The 26877-nt window shown below is 45.2% G+C and overlaps 1 pseudogene; it reads left to right on the forward strand.

Annotated features, from left to right (window-relative positions):
- The window catches only part of LOC146839154 (uncharacterized), a 345435-nt pseudogene extending 328267 nt beyond the window's left edge, over window positions 1-17168 (forward strand).
- The last annotated feature ends 9709 nt before the right edge of the window (window positions 17169-26877 follow it).

Below are 26877 nucleotides of genomic sequence, written 5' to 3' on the forward strand. Positions count from 1 at the left end.
AGTCCGGAGTCCTCGCGGAGAGGGGTCTCTTGCCTGGGGGCGAGGTGTCGGGGTTTCCTGTTGCTCAGCCCCTTGTTCTGTTCAGATGTGTCCGGGAGGGACCCCAGACGCCCAGCAGGAGAGGCGCCCGCTCGCCGGGGGCCGGGTGGCCGATCGAAACCTCCCTCGGGAAGAGTCCAGAGGTGTGACAGAGTCGGCGCCTCTCGGTCTGGTTTGGGGGGGGGGTTTCGTTCTCCCTCGGCCGGGCATGCGTGTTGGGGATCTGGTCGGCTCTCGGGATGTTGGTCCACGGAGGCCGGAAGGCCGTGTCCACGAGGTTCGGCGTGGTTGTCGTGTAACTTGCTGGTCGGGAGGGCCCACGCCACGAAGCTGGTCTCACATGTGGGTAAGAGGGCTATGTCTACTGCCATATAATGCTTTAGGAACTAAGCATATGTATTTAAAGTTAACCCTCTGAAAAACCTGAAGCCAATGATGTTTATTTAGGCACTTTGAGAAGGACTGACGCAGTGTAAGGCAAAGCACCAACTTGCTCTGCGTTGCCTTACACCATATCTAAGAGGCCATGAAAAGACACGCAAAGTGACTTTGCGTGGCCTCCTAGATATGGGTTTTATCTCTGCGCAACCAGAGCGTCATAAAAAAATGACGCTCCGGCAGCGCAAGGGGCTTATAAATAAGCCCCTATATTTTGGAAGCACCATTTTATCGTAAAACATTTTGCGCCTTTTGTAGCAGTCTATTTTACACTGTGTGTAATGCAAGTATAAAATAATGACTTACACATTCACTGTGCTTTCTGTCCCAGGCTGTGACCTCATAGCACTAAAAATACACAAGTCCCTATTCTCCACTGCACCAACCACGATTTAGTTCTGTGGCTCTCTGGTTTCACACAGACTTCTGCAGTGCATTAACTAATAGAGGTTTCATAATTTATTATAGTCCTTTTCCTACTGAGTAACAACTTTTTAAATGTATTTATCATTCATTGAAGCTGCCCGTTATTTTATATGTAGCTACCTGATGGCAAAAGACCTAAAATAGTTTGTATGTTTTAATTATGATGAATGATGTTCAGCTACCTCCAGAGACATGCAGCTGTAAATGCTAAGCTGCCAGCATCCCATGAAGTATAGTATGGTTTTCCGCTAATGCCGTGCATTAAAGTTGCAGCCCATGCATCACAGCTATTATACCAAGGGCCACTGGAATTATGTGATTATGGGGCCGCAGCGATTTTTGTATAATTATAGATTTGCAGCATTTGCCACATAATCCATCATCGGCCGCATAATCTGCTTATTTTAACCAAAAGGTTTAAAAGTTACTAAAAAGAAGCAACAGGTGTTGCCGCTCTGTAAAAGGCCCTTTGTAAAGCTGTACTGGTCCCCTTTTTATTGCTTATTGCTATATTTTTGCTTTAAACTAGTACTAATGAGATACAACCACAGATTGACTGTTTCTCTGGAGAACCTTTATGGTTGTCAATGATAAGGACTACCAGGCTCTAGAAACAAATTTCAGGAGGGGGTCCTTATGCCTAGGAAATTTTTAAGGGGGTCTCGGCATCAAAAAGTTTGAAGACCACTGGTGTAAGGTATCCTGTCTGGATTACTTTCTGTGGTGGTGTTGTCAGATGGTGTAAGGTATCCTGTCTGGATTACTTTCTGCGGCGGTGTTATCAGATGGTGTAAGGTATCCTGCCTGGATTACTTTCTGAGAGAGTGGCAGTGTTATCAGATGGTGAAAGGTATCCTGCCTGGATTACTTTCTGCGGCGGTGTTATCAGATGGTGTAAGGTATCCTGCCTGGATTACTTTCTGCGGCGGTGTTATCAGATGGTGTAAGGTATCCAGCCTGGATTACTTTCTGCGGCGGTGTTATCAGATGGTGTAAGGTATCCTGCCTGGATTACTTTCTGTGGTGGTGTTGTCAGATGGTGTAAGGTATCCTGCCTGGATTACTTTCTGCGGCGGTGTTATCAGATGGTGTAAGGTATCCTGCCTGGATTACTTTCTGCGGCGGTGTTATCAGATGGTGTAAGGTATCCAGCCTGGATTACTTTCTGCGGCGGTGTTATCAGATGGTGTAAGGTATCCTGCCTGGATTACTTTCTGCGGCGGTGTTATCAGATGGTGTAAAGTATCCTACCTGGATTACTTTCTGAGAGAGTGGCAGTGTTATCAGATGGTGTATGGTATCCTGCCTGGATTACTTTCTGTGGTGGTATCAGATGGTGTAAGGTATCCTGCCGGGATTACTTTCTGCGGCGGTGTTATCAGATGGTGTAAGGTATCCTGCCTGGATTACTTTCTGCGGCGGTGTTATCAGATGGTGTAAGGTATCCAGCCTGGATTACTTTCTGTGGTGGTGTTGTCAGATGGTGTAAGGTATCCTGTCTGGATTACTTTCTGCGGCAGTGTTATCAGATGGTGTAAGGTATCCTGCCTGGATTACTTTCTGCGGCGGTGTTATCAGATGGTGTAAGGTATCCAGCCTGGATTACTTTCTGTGGCGATGTTGTCAGATGGTGTAAGGTATCCTGTCTGGATTACTTTCTGTGGTGGTGTTATCAGATGGTGTAAGGTATCCTGCCTGGATTACTTTCTGTGGTGGTGTTGTCAGATGGTGTAAGGTATCCTGTCTGGATTACTTTCTTTGGTGGTGTTATCAGATGGTGTAAGGTATCCTGCCCGGATTACTTTCTGCGGCGGTGTTATCAGATGGTGTAAGGTATCCAGCCTGGATTACTTTCTGTGGCGGTGTTGTCAGATGGTGTAAGGTATCCTGTCTGGATTACTTTCTGTGGTGGTGTTATCAGATGGTGTAAGGTATCCTGCCTGGATTACTTTCTGCGGCGGTGTTATCAGATGGTGTAAGGTATCCTGCCTGGGTTACTTTCTGCGGCGCTGTTATCAGATGGTGTAAGGTATCCAGCCTGGATTACTTTCTGTGGTGGTGTTGTCAGATGGTGTAAGGTATCCTGTCTGGATTACTTTCTGTGGTGGTGTTATCAGATGGTGTAAGGTATCCTGCCCGGATTACTTTCTGCGGCGGTGTTATCAGATGGTGTAAGGTATTCTGTCTGGATTACTTTCTGCGGTGGTGTTGTCAGATTTTGTTAGGTACCCTGCCTGGATTACTTTCTGCGGCGGTGTTATCAGATGGTGTAAGGTATCCTGCCTGGATTACTTTTTGCGACGTTGTTATCAGATGGTGTAAGGTATCCTGCGTGGATTACTTTCTCAGAGTGCAGCGATGTTATCAGATGGAGTAAGGTATCCTGCCTCGACTATTTTCTGCATCGGAGGAAGAGATGCCTGTCCAGGGGGGTGCAGAGGAGGTGAAGCCTGTCCAGGGGTGCAGAGGAACTGAGGCCTGTCCAGAGGGCAGAGGAGGTGAGGCCTGTCCAGGGGTGTAGAGGAGGTGAGGCGTGTCCAGTGGTGCAGAAGAGGTTAGGTGTTGTGATCTCTGTAGAAAGACACCTGGAGGCAGGAGGTATTCTTAAGTCATCTTTATTCAGTCTCCAGTTCAGGTTACATCTGTCTACTCCAGCCAGCCTAGTGTGGTACCAGCCCCACCAGGAGCAGCCTCCCTAGCTGCTCAGCCCATCTTCAACTGCCAACACTCATCCACTCAGACACCCCGGCATTCCATGCATCACAGGCACACCAACATTCTATGACCATCTCACGCTCTGGCTGAGCAGCTAGTGGCAGCAGGGCTGGACTACATGTTATTCAATTCAGTAGGATATAACATTATCCCTTTTTCTTCAACGAAAACGAAACAAGCAAGTGATAAAACATCAAAGAAGAACTATCCACAAGAAAAATGAATAATGGTACAAGTCCCACAGATGCAAACATAAAATTAAAACATCGCAGGAGAAAGAACCATTATACACAGAAAGAACGGAAAAGATAAAACATTTGATAAGCAATATCTCCCACCCCTTCGTTAAAGATAAAAACACTATGAAGCAAGAATAACATCACCCGAAATACATTTGAAGCATTTTGCATTAAACACTGTGACATAATACACTACAACGCAAAGAGTAAATAAACCCCACTCAACCAATGCCCAAAGTAATAACCTAGAGTACCACCAAAGATAGAATATTCTACCACAACAATCCCAAAAGAAAGGGAACCAAATATGTATACGGGTCGTCACCCATAGAAACTCCCATGAAGGGACATACATAAGTACTGCGCGCAACTAAAACTCAACCCTGTGTGCTACACTAACTCAACCCTGTGTGCAACAATAACTCAACCCTGTGTGAGGGTTAACCGTAAAAATATGTACATTAGTACTGCACGCAACTATCTATGGACAAAGCCATAACCCAACCCAGTGTGAGGGTTAACCTAGGTACTCCAAACCCCTTGAAGAGGTTACACACTCCCATGTAGAAGTAACCAAACGTTAAATCGAAAAGAGCTCTTGACCCCCTTTTGGAGGTTACTTACCCCTATGGGAGTAACAAGCTGTTACCCATAACCTTCCCTCGTGTATGGAAACAATGTGATGACCACCCACAGGAAAAAAAAGTACTGTAAAATAGAAGACCCATTTTCAAACTCTAAACCAGTGGCATCACTACACACTAAACTGTAGGAAAGAACATACACAAGTAAAACATTAGCGAATTGTGCACCACACCGGTGAGCGATTTCTCACCCGAATAAAACACTGTGAACACACTGGAACACTGTAAAAGTAAAACATACTAATACCTAGTAGAAGTGCACGTAAATAAAACTTGGGCATCATACAATACTTCTACATAAACTTTACATAATACCTACAACATAACCCATACGTTATTAAACACTTCTTCTTGTGAGCAATGCACATAGTCCAAAGTACCTTTACTTTTTGAAAAGTAAAAAGTCCTTAGTTTCAGGACATCCCAACATGCGCAACATTAAAATGCACACCCAAAACACAGTGTCTGCCAGGAACAATGTTTGCACTGCAAAATACGGTAAAGGAAAAGTGTGAGCACTCAACACACAATCCTGATCACTCCTGCACTGCACATACTTTTAAGATGCATTCGATGTTAAATAACTCCAGCGTTGACATGTCCCTCAAAAATGTCTCACCTTGTTTTAATATTTCCTTTACAAACACCATCAAGCTATTCCAGATGAAACTACTTTCCGACATAAATGAAACGGAAAGACTTTCCCAAAGAATGCCTCATCGACGATGGTTCCTGAAGTGCAAACAGACAACATACGAAGCATTATGCTTCCCTTTCCCGGACTCAGTGTCGAAGATAAAACTTTATGGAGACAGCGTGGCTGGCAGCAAACAAGCTGGATCCAACCGTATTGTGAGGAACCACCAACCACAAGATGGCGGCTCGCTGCGTGCGTTGCGCCGGATGGCTAGCGGTGCTGATGTGCACCAAACAGTGACACAGAACCAGGCTTGATGCAGGAGAAGAGAATAAGGATCCTCGAGGAGAGTAACGTCACAGAAGCTGATCGTGGAGGACCGCGGCTAACAGATGCAGGTGAGGTTGCGCGAGATAATAACGACTTGTAGCATCCTTTGAATACCCTGCACGCGCTCTTAACGGCCCACACCAAAGCGGCCTCAAATTAATATCAAACAATATGTACCAAAATTGTCTCACCTGGGTTACGCCGCAGAAAAAAATCACTGTGGTCTTGGAGGCCCCTTACATCACTGCAACTGTCAATTAATGACCCTTTTGAACACGATATTCTCCATGTGTGCAACCTCTGCACACCTTCCGTTTATACATCTTTTAAATTGACTTTTTCTTCTTTCTGTGGCTGGAACACCATGTGTGGTTGTAGTTGAACTACTCCTCCAACTCACTGTAATCCTTTAGGTGATAGTAGGTTCAAATCCCATCCTCGTCGCCAAAATAAATGTTGTGATCTCTGTAGAAAGACACCTGGAGGCAGGAGGTATTCTTAAGTCATCTTTATTCAGTCTCCAGTTCAGGTTACATCTGTCTACTCCAGCCAGCCTAGTGTGGTACCAGCCCCACCAGGAGCAGCCTCCCTAGCTGCTCAGCCCATCTTCAACTGCCAACACTCATCCACTCAGACACCCAGGCTTTCCAGGCATCACAGGCACACCAACATTCTATGACCATCTCACGCTCTGGCTGAGCAGCTAGTGGCAGCAGGGCTGGACTACATGTTATTCAATTAAGTAGGATATAACATTAGGCCTGTCCTGAGCTTGCGGTGCAGAGCAGGTGAGGCCTGCCCAGGGGTGCAGAGGAGGTGAGGCCTCTCCAGGGGTGCAGAGGAGGTAGGGCCTGTCCAGGGGTGCAGATGAGGAGAGTCCTGTCCAGAGGGCAGAGGAGGTGAAGTCTGTCCAGGGGGTGCAGAGGAGGTGAGGCCTGTCCAGGGGGCAGAGGAGGTGAGGCTTGTCCACGGGGCAGAGGAGGTGAGGCCTGCCGAGAGGTGTGCAGGAGGCGATGTCTGTCCAGGGGTGCAGAGGAGGAGAGGCCTATCCAAGGAATGCAGAGGAGGTGAGACCTGTCCAGGGGGGTGCAGAGGAGGTGAGGCCTGTCCACGGGTTGCAGAGGAGGTGAGGCCTGTCCAGGGGGTGCAGAGGAGGTGGGGCCTGGCCAGAGTGTGCAGAGGAGGTGCGACCTGTCCTGGGGTGCAGAGGAGGTGAGGCCTGTCCTGGGCTGGGGGTGCAGAGGAGGTGAGGCCTGTCCAGGGGGACTAAGGAGGTGAGGCCTGTCCAGGTGGGGGGCTGAGGAGGTGAGGCCTGTCCAGGTGGGGGGCTGAGGAGGTGAGGCCTGTCCAGGGGTGCGGAGGAGGTGAGGCCTGTCCAGGGGTGCGGAGGAGGTGAGGCCTGTCCAGGGGTGCAGAGAAGGTGAGGCTTGTCCAGTGGTGCAGAGGAGGTTAGGCCTGTCCTGAGCTGGGGGTGCAGAGCAGGTGAGGCCTGTCCAGAGGGCAGAGGGGGTGAGGTCTGTCCAAGGGGGTGCAGAGGAAGTGAGGCTTTTCCAGGGGGGCAGAGGAGGTGAGGCCTGTCCAGGGGGCAGAGGAGGTGAGGCCTGTCTAGAGATGTGGAGGAGGTGAGGTCTGTCCAGGGGTGCAGAGGAGGTGAGGCCTGTCCAGGGGGCAGAGGAGGTGAGGCCTGTCTAGAGATGTGGAGGAGGTGAGGTCTGTCCAGGGGTGCAGAGGAGGTGAGGCCTGTCCAGGGGTGCAGCAAAGGAGGTGAGGCCTGTTCAGGGGTCCTTCGACACAACTCAAGGGTTCAATATTGCTTATGTACTGCCCTATTGCTTTATTCCTGAACATTGGCTGGCATATATTTTTCATGTATGCCTGCCGGAGCGATCCTCGGGGTTTCAGCTATTTAAGGGTTAACATAGTCAAAATTCCTGGTCCCCTTCCGTGATTGCATGAATGAATGAATGCATCAGTTGGCGAGTGACTGAATGAGTGAGTTTTTAAGAGAAAGAACAAATCAGTGAGTGCGTGAGTTAGAGGGGAGCTGAGGCCTGTCCGGGGGTGCAGAGGAGCTGAGGCCTGTCCAGGGGTGCAGAGGAGGTGAGGCCTGTCCAGGGGTGCAGTGGAGGTGAGGCCTGTCCAGAGGGGTGCAGAGGAGGTGAGGCCTGTCCAGGGGTGCAGAGGAGGGGAGGCCTGTCCAGAGGGGTGCAGAGGAGGTGAGGCCTGTCCAGGGGGCAGAGGAGGTGAGGCCTGTCCGGTGGCGGGGGGGAGGTGCAGCGGGGGACCCCAAAATCATCACCTCTCATTGCCTGATATTTTTCAAAGCTCACTTTTGGGAATTGGTTATATGCTTTTTAGCATGTTAAGGTAAAGTTGTTTTATCGAAGGGTTGTGGGTGCAGGAGCTAACTCCCTACGCGGTGGAGTCGGAGATTTTGCATGAATTCCGTGTTTTCAATGTAATGCGGAACTGCGTTCATTGCCCACGGTTAATAAATTCTTCCGCTGAAAGGTTTGACCTGCTCAATTTCACCAGCCGGTAAAGTGCGGAGGTAATCAGGAGATTTCATTTCAGGGAAAAATCAGAGTTCAGACCGACAGCATGTCAGGCCCAGGATTTGCAAGGGAAAATAGCAGCGTGCCGTCCTTTTCCCAAGGGACAATTATACCTCCAAACGTTTTCAGTTCCTGCCCACAAAATAACTTTTACGCAGTTTGCATGATTTCCATTGGTCAAAATCCATGGTGCAACCGTGGTGTGATTGTTCTCTAACCCAATACGTCTGGAACCCATACGTAATACCTTTGTCCAGTGTTCACTGTTCTTTAGGAATGTGCAAAATCACTTCCCTTCGGAAATAGTAAATACATTTGCAACTCAACCTGTCCACACCACACGCTCTCTTCTGAGCTTGCAACAAAGTCAATACAGTTTTATTCTAACAGAAAGATGTCAATTTTTCAAACTGTAGGACAGAAACTTCAGCGATAATACTCGTAGCTACAGTGCAATCAGGACAACATTTTTAGTCTATTCGAAGGAAATGATGAAAGACATAATACATTTTTGAGGCCTACATGGAAAACCACTAAATCACTATTTTCGAAAGAAAAAACATGCTAATATTGAAAACCTTAAAGAAATAGAGGTGCATAAGAAATACCATTTCATTATACTTATAAGCATAGCCTAATTACGTTTCATTAACAAACGAGCAAGCACTTTCTCTCGGATTTACATCTCAAAGAAAACATAAGCAGGAGTCATTTTGCTTGAGCATTTTCATAATCACATCTTGTTTTAAAACTACAGACGGCATTATTACCTTTCACATTATTTCCATAGCACATTAGTAGGCTTCTCTCTCTGTCAGGAATGACTTGATCTCAAACCATTGAACTCCGATGCGTGGCTAAGTTGTAATAGCGCAAAATCAATTTTATGGTACATAGGACAAGTAACAAAATGCTCTAGGGAACAGAAGGGAAACAGCCACCGTTGTCCCAATAATCCTCTGTAGCAAGGCACACAGAAGATAAGTACAAAAGCAAACGGACGTTCCCGAGCAATAACAAACCAATATATTAAATCAAAATTATCAGTATATCAAGAGCAAATTCCAATCCATGTGAACCAAAAAGAGAATCTTCTTTATTATTTTAGTTTACAACCAAAAAATGTAACAAAGCTGTTCCTAAAGTGAGTGAGACGGACCATGTGATGTTCAAAAGGATTTTGTTTGGATATTGGAACCCTCACACAACCATCAGGATGTCGTGAATCACGTACCCATCAGGATGTAGTGTTTCATATCATCGGGCTGCTCCGCGTCGAGTCGGCTGGTGCAATACCCGACGGGCTCTTGGTTAAGGAGCACTTTTATGGAGATCTTTTTATCCAATACAGCCGTTAGGTGAGGGGGGAGTGTGGGGCTCTTTTGTAATGTAGATGAGGGAAATGGTTGCTAGTAAAATAGGGAGGGAGTGCTGTCTCTATCAGTTTATTATGAAGCCTCCTTGCCTAATTAAAAACTATGAGGTTGAGCGTTGGTAACTTAGGTTTAAGTGCTAGGTTATAGACACTGCCTCATCAGGGTCAACATGTTTCTCGCTCTGAATGAGAATTACTCTAGCGATTCTTCAGGACCTAGTATATTCTATCTACATATGAATTAGTATATCCTAATTGACAATAAGCATTCGCATTTGTAGCTGGTATTTTACCTGCAACTCGGTCTACCTGTGGAGTGGAAGGAAGGAAGACCAAGATGGTTATAGAATGCATAAATACAATTGTTATATATTTACAAAGTGCGTCTCGTGAACTAATTAGTGCAGCTGCAGTGACGGTGCACTCTATTCAAAGTGATGATAAAAAACATAAGCATGAGCCACGTGAAGTGATCACTCTGAAAGGTGTTGAAAATCTGTCTTTAAAACAGGAAGCAAGACGTGTTGCGTGAACTTACCCTATAATCTCCATAGGATAGTACACTGCAGTTCCTGGTAGGCTACGCAAGGAGTTCCTCGCGTTCTGTAATCACATAGTGAGAGAGCTAATAGATCGAAAGTGGTGAGAACCACACAACTCCAGGGTTATGTAAGCCCCTTCTCTTATTGTCATTTAGCCACAAATAATATGACGTTTCCGTAAAGAGTGCTCGTAAGAGGGTACAAGGCAAATTCAAAGTCACACAGTTCAAAGTTAGGTCAGCCCCTAATCTAGTTCAAGCAACATACGTATGGTATGTACGAATAACCCTGGTTGTAATTAGAGGGTGGGGTCAATCGTGTCTTGAAAGACACGCGGGGGCCGTGGTATGTGTAGGCCTCCTGCATTCGAATAATCCCCTTATCTCGTACAAACATGGAGACGTTCATTAACTCAAAGACATGTGGACGCCGTGGTTCGTGTCGGCCTCCTGCGTACGAATAATCCCCTTATCTCGTACATTCATTGCCATAAGGACACGCCGGAGACGTGTCTCGTGTAGGCTTACCCCATTCGAGTGAACCCCATACTAAGGGACGTTGTCCGGGTCACCCTGCTGCTAGTTAGGGGATAGCCGAATATATAGAGAGCTCTTGAAAAGACAAATACAAAGTAGCGCGACTCGCGATTAGGACAGCCCCTAATCTTATTAAAGCATCAAACACATGGCGTGTTCGAATAACCCAGACTGTAATTAGAGGGTGGGGGTATTCATGTACTAGATGACACGTGGAAGCCGTAGTTTGTGTCGGTCTCCTGCATCCGGGTAATCCCCTTATCTCGTTCAAACATGGAGACATTCACTTACTTAAAGACACGCCGCAGCCGTGTCTCGTGTAGGTCTACCCTGTTTGAGAGAGCCCCATGCAGGAGGACGTGGTACCCTGCTCTTAATAAAAAGGTTGCCATAGATAAAACAGATAATGTACTTACAGACACGCCGAGTCCGTGTCTCCAGTTGACCTACCCCGCTCTACCAGGACTGGGCAGTGGGGTTGCAAATATCGCATGAGTATAAGTAGGAAATTATCGTCTGGTTGGCGGAAGTGGGGATAGTGGCACCACTCTATGTGTGTTAACAAAGCTAGAGATTCATGCACGGCCGCCATCTTGGGTGAGGGCTGAGATTTCCGCTAGAGGGTACTGAAAGTAAGTAATAACGCTAGTTTAAGACACAGGTAGAAGTAGTGTCAGACGTGTGAGATAAACCAGGAGTTCTTATTTGCTTAATCCATATCCTGGGATGGTCTAAGGGTCAAGGTATAGATAAGTTGTTGTGGGGAAAAAGATTTGTACCCAAAGCAGTAGTTTTGGTATAAGGATGACAAGTGGGGAAAGAAGGCTTATAAAATCGTATATGATGTGTGTTGGAGACTCTTGTATGAGGGGGTCACACAGGAAAAAAGGTACAACAATTGCTAGCTATAGCGGTGTGGAATTATCTCAGGGTGGTTTCAGAGAGGACCAAGGAATGGCGTCATTGAGACCTGTATCGTGGGTGCCCAATCTGTACACCCACCTTTGTTCTTTCACTAGTAAGGCATCTTTTGTAATGTTGGGGAATTATTCCAGAATTAGCCATCTAAATGAGTCTGGGGTGTGTCCCTTTTCTTGAAAATGCACGCACATCCTGGTGTTGATTCTTTTGCAACGAAAGTTGCTGCGGTGTTCAGTGATGCGTGTTTTTACTGGGCAAGTTGTCATGCCAATATATTGTAATTTGCATGGGCATGTAATCAGATACACGCAATTGGACGTGTTGCAGTTGGTATGGTGACGTAACTCCCATTTGAAGCTGTTGCTAAGTTGGACTGTCTTGTGTGTTGTAGTTAGGGGGCATACCGAGCAAGAACCGCATGGGTGGTGCCCAGTCACAGGCGGTAGGTCCCATAATTGTCTTTGAAGGGGTGGCCCCTGTGTTCGTGGGCGGGTGTGAATCAGAGTATCTCTCAAGTTTTTGGTGCGTTTAAACGAAAACCTAGGAACTTCAAGATTCATTGTGCCTGCATTCAGGATGTGCCAGTGTTTTTTTTATTACTTTAGTAATCTGATTGGACACTGGGGTGAATGAGGTGACACATGTGAGGACATCTGTAGGGACTTGTGTTTTAGGTTCCAACAATGCCTCCCGATGGTTGTTGCGGGCTCTTTTATTGGCTAAGGCAATCTGTTTTACTGGGTATTCGCGTGCCCTCAGGTGGCTGGCCAGTTTGTCTGCTTCCGACCTGTAGTCTGATAAATTACTACAGTTTTTGTCTCACCCTCAGAAACTGCCCGTGGATGATGGCTGGAGTAAAGTAACAGGCTGTTGCGGTCTGTTGGTTTTTTATACAACGTAGTTGAAAGTGTACCTCTATGCAGGTTGATGTAGAGGTCCAGGAAAGGGATATTGTTTTCAGACACCGTGTGGGTGAATTTGAGGTGTGGGTCAAGGGTATTAATCCAACCACAGAACTCAATACAAGCTGACATCTCACCTTTCCATAGTATTAGGATGTCGTCTATGAACCTCTTCCAAAGGTATATATCAGCACCGAATGGATTAGAGGTATGGAAGATGTGACGAGTCTCAAAATCCGACATGTACAGACATGCTAGACTCGGCGCAAACGTGTTGCCCATACAAGTACCTTGGGTTTGTTGGTAAATATGGCCTTTGGGCTAAAGTTGCGCAATCCATAACAAAGCTGACAGGGGGGTTGTGTTCCCAAGGTTCGTGATTAAGGACGCTTTCCACCACATCAAGAGTAGCCCTCTGGGGTATGTTGGTGTATAGAGCCTGTACATCTTGGGTTATAAGGAGTTTGATCTCATCTGTAGTGGGTAACATTATTATTTTAGTTCTCAGGATCTCCCCTTGTAGATGTAACATGGAGGATCATGATGATAGCAAGAAGGAACTATTTGCAGCCAACACGTGTTTCGTCATAGGGTAAATGGCCCAAACGACTTCCTCAGGGCTACAAAGATAATAAAGAGTCTATTCAAAACAAGTAACATGTGTTCAATCTCAATTACATGAAATGAACATAACTTAATTAAACAGAACGACCCAAAGTATCTAAACCAATAGATAAACACCAAGTGAGCTACAGTTCAAAAGATGAATTGTGTGTTCAGAGAAAGAAAGAAAAAGGAAAGAAGTGAATATGAGTGATCAAATTAAATAAAGGCACCAGAAAAAAGTTTTTTAGCAAGAAAAATGAAGAAATCTGAAAAAATATATATGAAAAGACGACTCAGGCTTCCATAGCATGATTCATTCCTGATTGACCCCAAAAATCAATGATGTAAACCAGATAAACCCACAAGAAATAAGTAGCTCTAAAATTAATGACATAAAACATCACAGTGTAGTGTGACATAAACAAGTTACCGCATGCAATCGAAAGTTTGACTATGAAAGTGGCCAAATATGTATCTAGTGTGAGGTTTTCATAGGTTAAGAACCTAAGTATTAGAATACCACTCACCATGAAAAATCAATGCTCCACGTCTTAACGGGATTCCCAAGTGATATCAATCCCCGATGGGGAAATATTAAAGACGATATCCAATACGTCAATACATTATAAGTAAAATCTGTAAGTAAAAAATATACGAAAGGAGATATAGGCAAAACATATTTTTTATGAAATTTTGAATTATTATTATTGTTTGTTTATGGCTCTAAAGTGCCTGAGACTTAAGAGTTTCTTAAGATGTATAGATAACATCTCGGATTAAACCAGTTTGTGACCCTTCTGCATGCTTTTACACTGCAGTTTCAAACTCTCACGTGTTTCACGAGGCACACTGTTAGTCATGTTTCTTAAGTATGTATTATGTATTAGTATCACACCCAATGAGTATGAATTGATCGAGCAAAACACTCTTAATAAAACAATCAGGCTCCACCAGTGGCATTTAAAGCAGTGATTACAACAAGGCAGATTCCTTTGTTCAATTAAATGTCCCTTCATGGATCCCTGAAATAAGGAATAGAAGAGTCCTTTAAATGGGCGGGGGAGTACACAACATCTGATAATTCATTAAAGGAGGTACAAATACCTTACTGTGATGCCAGTCGTCATCACAGAAAGAGTAAATTGTTGGTGTTGGATGCTTCTGAGAATCTGTGTCATGATGCATGTGTAACTTGTGTTTCTTTCTTCAGTATTCACAACTTTTGTTCTCACGACCTTGAGTTTCAGTGGTCCCAAGTTTCCTGTCTATGCAGTATCCATGAACTGTTTCACCCCCTTGGAGTGCAACTCAAACTTGTTTCTTACCTCATTTCTGAAAATGCTTTCTCTCTGCAAAGAATGAGGTCATAAATATTATTTCTTTGTGTTCATTTATAATTTCTAACTCTATTTTTACAGGTCACTGAAGCAACAAAAAGAAAAAGAAATGTTGCAATGTTGGAAAAAATGACAAAAAGGGTTATTTTGATGAAAGTAGAAACATTCTAGATCTCTAAAGAAGAAACTAGTTCTATGCGCCAGGAATGGTGAGGAATTTGGTGCGGAAGAAACTGCTGAATGTGGAAGTGATTTATCGACTTTCTTGCAATCATTATTTGTTGTCAAACCCTTGAAGTACAATGACCAGGAACATTTACCAAGTGTCAGTTATTAGGAGTGAATAACCTTTGAAATAATAACTGCACCCGCAAGTACATTGAAAATCTACTGCAACTACTAATTATAAGAATATTTTCACTTAAAGGAAACATTTCAAGATTAATCGAGCAAAGAACTTTGACAACAACTGATCCTCACACAGAGCACTTGGGAATAATCCGTGTTGCAAATTCTGTCTGATGGTTTATGAGAAATGCCATGGAGACCTAAGCCTCTCCCAGCAAATCAGTCTCCGTAGACGTGATGTGATGTGACAGAACTGCCAGGAAGGCTAATAACCTCAGTTTACACGAGCGAGCTTTTGTCTCCGTCTCCTGCGATTCAGAGAGAAAACGTATTTAAAAAATAACTGAAACTGTTCTTCTCAGATGTCATTACAGCAAAGACACTGGATTAACATCTACAATATAGAAAGATTTCCCCCCAACTCTGTCTCTTGGGTTGATCTTTGTTGTTTCCAAGTGTGCCGGACCTCCAAAGTTAATGGTGTACCTTTTTGGGCCTCACCGGAATAGGAAGCTTAAAAAGGGCCAGTGTTACACTATTGATAATTCGCAAACTACCCAAGCATGCTTTAATCCCTGTTCATTACTTGTATAAAAAAATGTACATCACATGTAAGTACTAATCCACAAAGACCCTATCAGTGCTTTTAAAACTCCTAAATTAAATGCTATAAACTGCAGTCAGAATGAGCTTAATTCTACTTGAGAGAATCCTTGTGGGCATAACTTGGAGAAAATGAATCCATGAGGGTCATCTTAATAAAAACAAGGGGCCCCTTAGTGAAAGTTTAAAAGACAAGTTAGATAGGCTTGCTTCAAAGGTAAGAACATTGTTCTCCAAATAAAACCTATAATTAGTTAAAATGCAAATGTGAAGAAGAGCTTCTGCAGTGTAGTTTTGAAGTTAATGTTGAGTTTTAACATAAACAAGTACAGACTCCGGAATCAGATTCAGTGTTAAGATGGCATCTGTCCAGGAGCAAACCCAACTTGGAGATACAAACAACTCAAATAAGAGCAATGAATGTGAGAACAGCTTTAGTTATCAATCCCACCTCACTGGACATGAGAAAACTAGCCCTGGACGAAAACCCCATCAGTGTCCTGAATGCCAGAAAGGCTTCAGTCGTAAAAGCGATCTCATTCAACATGTGAGAATACACACTGGGCGCAAACCTCATCAGTGCTCTGAATGCCAAGAAAGCTTTAGTTCTTTGGGCACTCTCACTCGACACAAGAGAATCCACACTGGGCAACAACCTTATCAGTGCACTAAGTGCCGGAAGTGCTTTCGTCAGAAAGACCATCTCATTCGACATGAGGGAACTCATACTGGGCTCAAATCATATCAATGTTCCGAATGCTGGAAAAGCTTCAGTCAGAAATCCAGCCTTACTCTACATGAAAGGACCCACACTGGGCATAAACCGTATCAGTGCTCTGAATGCTGGAAAAGCTTCAGTCAGAAATCCAGCCTTACTCTACATGAAAGGACCCACACTGGGCATAAACCGTATCAGTGCTCTGAATGCTGGAAAAGCTTCAGTCAGAACGTTAATCTCGCTCGTCATGAAAGAACTCACACTGGGCTAAAACCGTATCAGTGCTCTGAATGCTTGAAAAGGTTCAGTCAGAAATATGAACTCGCTTGCCATGAGAGAACTCACACTGGACTAAAACTTTATCAGTGCTCTGAATGCTGGAAAAGCTACAGTCAGAAATCTGGTCTCGCTCGTCATGAGGGAACTCACACTGGACTAAAACCGTATCTGTGCTCAGAATGCCAACAAAGCTTCAGTTGTAAGGCCAGACTCATTCAACATGAACGCATACACACTGGGCAAAAACCTTATCAGTGCTCTGAATGCTGGAAAAGCTTCAGTCTTAACGTTAATCTCGCTCGTCATGAAAGAACTCACACTGGGCTAAAACCGTATCAGTGCTCTGAATGCTGGAAAAGCTTCAGTCAGAACGTTAATCTCGCTCGTCATGAAAGAACTCACACTGGGCTAAAACCGTATCAGTGCTCTGAATGCTTGAAAAGGTTCAGTCAGAAATATGAACTCGCTTGCCATGAGAGAACTCACACTGGACTAAAACTTTATCAGTGCTCTGAATGCTGGAAAAGCTACAGTCAGAAATCTGGTCTCGCTCGTCATGAGAGAACGCACACTGGGCTAAAACCATATCAGTGCTCAGAATGCCAACAAAGCTTCAGTCACAAACCTGGTCTCACTCGACATGAAGGAACTCACACTGGACTAAAACCGTATCAGTGCACTGAATGTTGGAAAAGGTTCAGTCGGAAGTATGTTCTCACTCGCCATGAGAAAACTCACACTGGACTAAAACCGTATCAGTGCTCTGAATGCTTGAAAAGGTTCAGTCAGAAATATGAACTCGCTTGCCATGAGAGAACTCACACTGGACTAAAACTTTATCAGTGCTCTGAATGCTGGAAAAGCTTCAGACAGAAACCTGGCCTTGCTCTTCATCAGAGAACGCACACTGGGCACAAACCATATCAGTGCTCTGAATGCTGGAAAAGCTTCAGTCAGAAATCCGGTCTCACTCAACATGAGAAAACTCACACTGGGCAAAACCTTGTCATTGGTCTAAGTGCCAGGGGAGCATCTGCATGAGTCTGAGTTTGATTCAACATGAGAAAATCCACAGCGAGAAAACGAATTATCAGTGCTCTCGGTGTGACAAAAACTTCAGTTGTAAATGCAACCTCTCTACATGAGACATACAATGTGGGAGAATAAAAGGTGCTCTGAGGAGGAGTTTTCAGCATCGCAAAAACCTTCACATGAAGCAGCCACAAAGACATCAATAAATGTATCCTCCACAAAAGTTTTACTGAGAAAAGCGCTCAGCGGTGGATATACATTTGTGAATTAACCTCATTCCTCAGTGACTATTTGTGGTCTCATTACATTCAGTGTGTTTTGCTCCCTGAGTGTTAATAAGCCATGGCTCCAACCCACAAGGTCAAGTCGATCCTGAACTTTGAGGCCACGCCCCCAAGGATCTGGAATCCAAGTAACCTCAAACTGGTTCCAGCCTTAACAAGCCTCACCAGGAAGCTGCAGCAGGAGTCCCTTTGCCGTAGGTCTCTATGGGACCAACGTCTGTTCATGTCTGTGGCACGTAGGGCTGATCATCGAGAAAAACTAAAGGTGATGGAAGGACTGGTAGTTAATCTCAGCAACATCCCACCACATCATTCTCTAGTCTTTGTGCAACTACAGACCGGGCCAACTATATGCAAACCATCCTTGGCCCCACCCTAAATAGTCCTAATGACTTCTGTCTCAAGGGGACACGGCCTCGTATTACAAAGATCCACTTTAGCGGCCTCTTTCCATGTCCTTTTTTGCTACAAATGGTACCTGCTTTTCATCTGCTGAGGACAGTTTCACCAGCTTTAGTATCACATCAGACGCATCTAAGATAGTTTCACAGATAATCTGAGTTGTACATTTTTAGTACTACTAAAGAACTACAAAATGCGATTCACAAACTACGTGTGGTGATTCTGCGTCTCTTATCCTTTTCTTTGTGGAGTTGTCTGCCCCGACTGCAGGGTTTCCATACATGTTAGTATACTTTTTAGTAGTAAATGTGGGAGGGACAGAGGGAGTGGCTGTAAACTGGGAAATACTTATAAATAAAAGGGAGGGGCTAAGGCAGGAGTAAGGAGGAGTATAGGGAGGGGTTTAGGGGAGGACAGGCACTCACCCACAAAGAGTAAGCCCATTGCTGTTTACAAGCCACAACTCTAAAGTCACTAAACCATAATGTACCTAAAACAATCGTAAATGTGCTAGTGCTCAGAGCGGGAGTAAGTCCAACATCACACATGGCCATCCACGGGAACTGCAGTACACTCCCATAAATAATAAGGGTGGTAGGGACGTAAAATAAAACCCCATAGGAAAAAATGCTAAATTAAATATTTAAAACTAATTTACGAAAATGTAATTAAATGTAATTTAATTGCAAAAAATATCTAAAAGAAAACTTTCATTATTTTTTCATGTTTTAATACATTTTTTTTAAATGTAAACACTATTATAACATTCATTATTAGTAAAGTCTAATTACATGTGTTAAAATTAATTCTCTACAGCACATTTAATAATTATTAATACATAGTCAAAATTTTACTTTATTTGGAAAATCTTTAATTTAATCTTAAGAAAAAAATATAATCTTTAATATGTTCAACTAGGGTGGAGCTCTCCCTGTGTAAAATATATGGAATATTTTGAATGTTTTTTAAACTTAAAAAAAGAAATCTTTTTAAGTTAAATATTATCGTAAATTAATTTTATATACTTTAAATGTATTTTAATTAAATATTTAATTGATTTTAAATGTGTTAAAATGTTTTTTTATAAATATGTTGAAAAAACCCCACTAAAAGTAAAATCACTGTGTTTTCTTATTATGTACTCTAAATTACTAAATTGCCATACGTACGTACCTCTGTTCAGATGGGACACAGCCTTAAAAAAAGTTTTGTATAGAATTCATTAAAAAATATTTTTTTTTTGAAAAGACAAAATACATTATTTTAATTTATCTTTATTTCTTATAAGGTTCTATTTTTAGGTCTCGGCTAGACACTGCTTGCGCTGTCTCAAAGAGACATGTTTATCTCCTTTATGGGCTTCAGCCCACCCACAGACTTACCATTTGCTGGCTCCACCATCGATCTAATATTATTTATCCCCATTTGTCCATGGCATGCATTCGTCATGTCTCTACCTATGAGAGCATAGACCAATTACTGCTATTCATCCCCAGCTGCCATTTTAGCATTTGTTATCAGTGCTACTTTTTTCTTTAATTTAGAGCACTTGAGACGAGCGCTCGTGGTTTATGGAGCACCGCTGTAAACAGGGATGTAAATCTTGTTCTTATATCATAACATTTGCTGTCCATTCAAACACCGAGATCAAATGTCAGACGCTGTCTCATCTGCTGACTGCTATCATACACAATGGCTCCGCCCTGTGTCCCGCACATCTGTTTCGCCCCATTCACGTTACCTGCACCCCACCACCACCAACGTCATACAGCACGTTTGTGCCTCACAATGTGCATGAAAACTGGTGACCAAAATCAAATGTCAGACACTGTCTCATCTGCTGAATGCTCTCATATACAATGGCTCCGCCCTGTGTTCTGCCTCTGTCTCTCTTGTCCCTTACACTGTTCTGCGCCCCCCCACTGCCACACCATACAGTGCATTTGCGCCTCACAATGCTCATGAAAACTGAAGACTGAGATCAATTGTCAGATGCTGTCTCATCTGCTGACTGCTTTACCCTAAACTAAGTGCAGCACGAGGCGCTTAAAAAAAAGTAAAACAAAGGAACAAAACTTGCGCAGCTCTCTCCAGCACAGCGAGAGAGCCCCTGCTACCGTATTTACTGCTTTCTCAGAAAATCACCCCATAATGCCTTTTCGGGCCTTGCTGTTTGAACACTTTTTGGCCCATATCGCTGCTTGTGGTGGTCCCAGGATGATGGGTCCACCACCAACAAGTCAACACAATGCAGCCTTTCTTTTAAAGGTACTGTCAGAGTCCTCACCCTAAGTTGGGGGACTCTAAAATGATCACCTCCCCTGGATTTCTGTGTCTTTTTGAGCTCTCCCACGGCTGTAGCTTTTACTCTACAGCCGGTAGTGTTTCAACCTCTAGGGGCCACATACGTGGTAATTTAAAGGCATTTAATTAGACCTGGAAGGTCTTGAAATCCACAAATGTGATGTTGATGTTATTATGCCTTCTAGGGGCTGACTATATGTTTGCAATGCTTTTTCAATGTGATGTCCTCTACGGGTTGTTTTTATCATTGCAGCTTTGATATCAAACCCGTGAAAGAATACACAAACACAAGGTTAATTACTGATACATTCTTAATGGGGTTACCATGATGTTTGCAAATGTTTTATTGATTATCACAGTAATGACAATGATTTTTGAAAAAGTTATGTGTTTATTACAAAACAACTAATTGAACTAACTTGAGATGTTTGGTGACCCTCTAAGGGGTTCCCATTGATTACGCATTGGCATCTATGGTATGTTCCATCTGACAATGTACATATTTGTAAATTATTGTGTAGTTTTTAGTAGTGTGTTTTATATAAAGGTACTTCTCCTTTTTCTAAAGAAAAGGTACTGACTGGACAAAAAGTTATTGGGTGTTATCATTGTTTACCGGTGATTGGTGATTACTAGCCCACACCACCTCCCTTGAGTAGGCCTTGGACTGCTCCGCCAGCTAACCTGTGAGAGTCAAGCACTACGATGGGGTGTTTGGTTCCCAGTGAAGACAGTTGTGGACAAATCTTTAGATAAGCCTGACTGCTCTGTGCCAAGCTACCAGAGGTTGAGCCAAGGTTATCTTTTAGTGTGTATCTAGCTTGCCCTGTAGAGAGCGGTGGTTCCTGCCTGGCTTAGTTGCATGCCTCATCCAACCAGGAATTCCATTTCTAACATTCTATCAACCATCATAAATCAGCTATTTAGGGTCAACGAGCCTCCTACAGAACATTTCATATAACATGAATATCAACATTTCAGAGCAGCTTTAACGATGGAAGCCACACCAGCAGATCTTTGAGCACAGCAACATCATAGGAAGTAAACATTACATGGTCATTAAGTCAGTGACCTCACATAAACTTTGACCAAGTGAAATCGCAGAAAGGAACATCACATGGTGTTTCTTATACATTTCAGTCCCTTATTACATGTGGTCTGTAATTGGTGAGATATTTATAGCACCAAATAAAATACAACTCTACTGAGTCAGAATTTGTCAAGCGTGATAAATACCACCCAGTGTAAAAAAAAATTCATACCATGTTTGCAACACACATCTTCAAAACATGTGTCAGTTAAAAATCCTTAGCTAAAAGACATTCACATTGACAACGTCTATGGCTCTCAAATTGCCGAGACCTATTGGATTTGTCAATGCTTGTTAGGTCTCTGCCTCCATTATTTTCTAAGGGAGGGTGTTGAATTACCAGTGGTTGGCTATGCGTGGTGCTGCACTGCACTCTGGCTGTAGTAAGTTACATTTGTACATTTTACTCCACCTCTGTTTAAGCGTGTGCAGACGTGCAAGTCCACATTTTTTAGGAACTTTATACTAGTAATGGTGAATAGCTAAAACTAGCAAAGTTACTCTACGAGCTTCCTTTCATGTATAGATTACTCACAGATGTAAGGTACCTTTGTGAATAGCCCTCGAGGTGTCCAACTCAACCTGAGTGTTTCATTTTTGTGGAAACGCTAAAGTGGACGCGGGCACTTGGGCTGTTATTAGAGCGAATGTGATGACCCTGCACAAACACCAGAGCACTCGTCCGATGTGTTTGTTTGGCTGGTTCTTTGAGTTGTCTCGTATCATCAACCTTGGATCATCTCCATAACCTGAAAGCTCTGAAGACTGGTCAACACCCCCACGCACCAAGCCGGACACACGCTCGATCCTATCTTCTCCTCCAGCAAGTACGTCTCCTTCAGTCGCTCCACCGCACTCCACTGGACCGACCACAGCTGCGTCCACTTCAGCTTCGCTAAGAACACGGCCCACCACCACCCGAAGCAGGTTCCACACAGAAACTGGAGCAAGATCACCGCCGACCAGCTCACCACCTCCCTCAGCCAGAACCCCCCCGGCAGGACACCGGACCCTAACACAGCAGCCTGCAACCTCACACAGTGGCTGTCCACTAGCGCCGACAACCTCGCCCCACTGAAGGACCCACTCATCAGGCCGAGAAGCAAGAAAGCCCCCTGGTTCACCGACGAACTCAAAGACTCCAAGAAGGCCTGCCGCACCCTGGAGAAGACCTGGCTCCTCGACAAGACCGCCGACAACATGACCGCCCTCAAACTCGCCACCCGCAGACACCACCAGCTCATCCGCACCACCAAGAAGAAATCTCTGAAGGAACGACTGGACAAGAACGCCCATGACAGCAAGGAGCTCTTCAACATCGTCAAGGAATTCTCCAACCCCATCACCGGCAACAACGGCATCGCCCCCTCACAGGACCTCTGCGACTCCCTCGCTTCGTACTTCCACCACAAGGTCGCCGACATCCACAACAGCTTTGGCGTTCACCCCCCGCACCCACCGATCGAACCCACGCACCCAGCCGCCATCCTCCGGACATGGACCGAGGTGACCCCTGAAGACACGACTCGCATCATGAACACCATCCACTCCGGATCCCCGACCGACCCGTGCCCTCACCACGTCTTCAACAAAGTGGCCCCCACCATCGCACCCCACCTCCGAGACATCATCAACGCCTCCTTCAACACAGCAACCTTCCCGGAGAGCTGGAAGCACGCCGAACTCAGCGCCCTACTGAAGAAACCAACAGCGGACCCGACCGACCTCAAGAACTTCCGCCCCATCTCGCTCCTTCCCTTCCCGGCCAAAGTCATCGAAAAGGTCGTCAACAAGCAACTGGCTGCCTTCCTCGAGACGAACGGATCCCTCGACCCGTCACAGTCCGGATTCAGAACCAACCACAGCACCGAGACCGCTCTCATCGCAGCCACCGACGACATCCGTGCCCTGCTCGACAACGGCGAAACAGCAGCACTCATCCTCCTAGACCTCTCCGCTGCATTTGATACTGTCTGTCACCGCACCCTAGTACAACGCCTCCACGACACCGGCATCCAAGGGAAGGCCCTAGACTGGATCACCTCATACCTCTCCGGAAGAACACAGAGAGTACGTCTGCCTCCTTACCGCTCAGAGGCCACCACGATCATCTGCGGCGTCCCGCAAGGATCATCGCTCAGCCCTACGCTCTTCAACATCTACATGAAACCTCTAGCGGCCATCGCTCGCCAACACAACCTGAACATCATCTCCTACGCCGACGACACCCAGCTGATCCTCTCCCTCACCAGAGACCCCGACACCGCCAAAGCAAACCTCCACGAAGGGATGAAAGACGTCGCCGAATGGATGAAAGACAGCCGCCTAAAGCTGAACACGGACAAGACAGAAGTCCGGATCCTGGGACCATCACCCTCCGCGTGGGACGACTCCTGGTGGCCCCCGGCCCTAGGCACCGCACCCAAACCAACGGACCACGCACGCAACCTGGGCTTCATCCTGGACTCCACTCTTTCGATGACCAGACAAGTCAACGCCGTCTCCTCATCCCGTTTCCTCACACTCCGCATGCTCCGCAAGATCTTCCAATGGATTCCGACCGAGACGAGGAAAACAGTCACCCAGGCCCTCGTCACCAGCAGACTGGACTATGGAAACACCCTCTACGCCGGAACAACAGCCAAGCTACAGAAGAGACTCCAGCGCATCCAGACCGCCTCCGCCCGACTCATCCTGGACATCCCTCGACGCAGCCACATCTCGAGCCACCTCAGAGACCTGCACTGGCTCCCGGTCAACAAAAGGATCACGTTCAGACTCCTCACCCACGCACACAAATCCCTCCACGACCTGGGCCCAAGGTACCTCAACGACCGCCTGACCTTCTACTCGCCCACCCGCCAGCTACGATCCGCGAACCTCGCCCTCGCCGTCGTCCCCCGCTTCCAGAGAGCCACCGCCGGAGGAAGATCCTTCTCTTACCAGGCGGCAAAGACATGGAACTCCCTACCGGTCCACCTGCGGCTGACCCGGGACCACCTCGCCTTCAGGAAACAGCTCAAGACCTGGCTGTTCGAGCAGTAGCAGACCCCCCCCTCCCCAAGCGCCTTGAGACCCTTCCGGGTGAGTAGTGCGCGATATAAATGCCATGATTGATTGATTGATTGATATGTAAAGGAGCACTAGGCTCCTATCCTCCTCCCTGTGTAAAGACGCTAGTGTGCCGTCTCTAACCGGGAGCCACCAGTTTTGTATGTAAATGAGTCTGTGTGCCATCTGTAACCCGGCTCGTTTGTGCATATGTACACAAGCACCAGGCTAATGTGACTCCTCGCCGTGTAAACAAGATTGTGTGCCGTCTGCAACCAGAATCACTATACTTTTAGTAACCAAGCTGAGGTGTGGTGCCCTTTAAAATCGAGAACAGCTAATCCTATTTCTCATCTCTATGTAAAGAACATGGCGGCACTCTGCGACCAAGAACAACCAGGTTCCTATCCTCATTATGTAAATCGCCCTATTACCACTCAGGCTAATATTGTGATACATAAATGCTATGGTGTTAGTGTACAGCAAGTGTTGATGGTCTCTGATAGCACCCAGTGATGAACATCTAAAGCAGACAGGCTACACAAGGGGTAAAGTACCCTCTGTCATACATTATACGGATATTGCAAGTCACTAAGGAGTTCTGTGACCATATAGAAGAACGAGGCTGACGACAAAGCTCCTTGTTAGGGTCATGGAACTCAGAGATAGTTTAAAATATCCTTTTAATTAAGTCTGGGCAGTGAGCTCCGCTCAGTTCACGAAGCTTGCGGAGTTTTCCGCACTCTGCGGAGCAAGCGGAATCTCACTCGTGCTCGTCAACATCAAGTTGGCGAGCGCGAGCAAGGAAAATCCACCTCACAGCGAGATTTTTCCTTGCTTGCGCTCGCCAAGGTCTAGTTGGCGAGCGCTAATGAGGAAAATTAACCTCCTGTCGAGATTTCAGAATGCGGGTGGTCAGATTTGTCAATGCGAGTGGTCACGGCAGGTCGCGACCACTCACATTGAGAAGCCTTCCATTCGCCTTGAGAAAGCTGCCGCTCGAGTGCAAAATGTACGTGAGCAGCAGAAAGAAATCTGCGCCCTCTTTCACTGCGCATGGTGCTGTTTGCAATGATTTTACAGCACTGGTCAAACACCCGCCACTCAAAATCACCGCGAACGACATGACCCTAACGCACTCCGCCGCTCGCAGTTCTCTGAGTAGCACAGCGGAGTTTTTTTGTCTCTTCGCTTAGTTCCCATTAACTCCGCCCAGGCTTACTTTTAATGCCCAGCAGAGGGGATTTTCTAACTCATAACTCCTCGGCTAGACAGATCAACGTGCCTTTTATTGTGGGTGGGAAAGCATAGTCGAGTGATGCTTGCAAAGTACAAACTTTCAAGGATGAAAGTTCCACAATCTTGCCCCGCCCTATATGACCCGCAAGGGTTGGATTTCAAACCCCCTGGTGCAAAGACTCATTTCAGTGCACCAATATGATTAGGAAACCACTTTGAACTGCGACCCATACACCACCCACTGAGCAGTACTGTGCAAGAAGTGTTTTCTGGCTGTTATCAGTCCCACTAGGTGAGTTCAGCGACAAAGTGGAATTCCGAACCCTCTTTCATAAGTGAATAACATGCTCAAAATTGCAATAAGCTGAGATGAGCTGCACAATGCTCTTTTTGTTGTATTTGCAAATTTTCCGGAAATCACGATTAGAAGTATGCATTGTCACACTTACCCATCAAAATGTATCCTCCGGGCCAATGCCCGGTATATATCGTGTACACTCAATAAAATATATTGTTAAAATAAATTGCAATAAGAAACATGGGATATGCTTAAAAATGTTTACTTCTAAAACCCAAGCTTAGTGTATTTAATATGAACAGTAACTACACAGAATACGAAAATAAATGCAGTAGTGCATGACATGGTCAGTGAAAACAATATGAACATTTCTAATATGATTTACAAGTTCTATCATCCCGCCACCCTTACTCTGTTTCCAAGCTCTATGCTAAAACTTAGCTCAAGCAGTAAATAGAAAGCCTGTAAATCGAGTTTCTTAAGATGGATCGCACAGCGTACCTTCTCTTGATGTTTAGCTATTCTCTATCACAGCTTTGCCCTGGTATGATAACAGTTTCTTGTGATGGATCGCACGGCGTACCTTCTTTCGGTGTTTAGCTATTCTCTATCACAGCTTTGCCCTGGTATGATAACAGTTTATTAAGGTGGATCGCACAGCGTACCTTCTCTCGGTGTTTAGCTATTCTCTAACACAGCTTTGCTCCAGTATGATAACAGTTTCTTAAGATGGATTGCACAGTGTACCTTCCCTCGGTGTTTAGCTGTTCTCTGTCACAGCTGTGCCCGGGTGTGATAACAGTTTCTTAAGATGGATCGCACAGCGTACCTTCTCTCGGTGTTTAGCTGTTCTCTATCACAGCTTTGCCCCAGTATGATAACAGTTTCGTAAGATGGATCGCACAGCGTACCTTCTCTCTGTGTTTAGTTATTCTCTATCACAGCTTTGCCCGGGTATGATAACAGTTTCTTAAGATGGATCGCACA

This window comes from Triturus cristatus, chromosome 4_2, assembly GCF_964204655.1.
Source record: "Triturus cristatus chromosome 4_2, aTriCri1.1, whole genome shotgun sequence".
Taxonomy (NCBI): domain Eukaryota; kingdom Metazoa; phylum Chordata; class Amphibia; order Caudata; family Salamandridae; genus Triturus; species Triturus cristatus.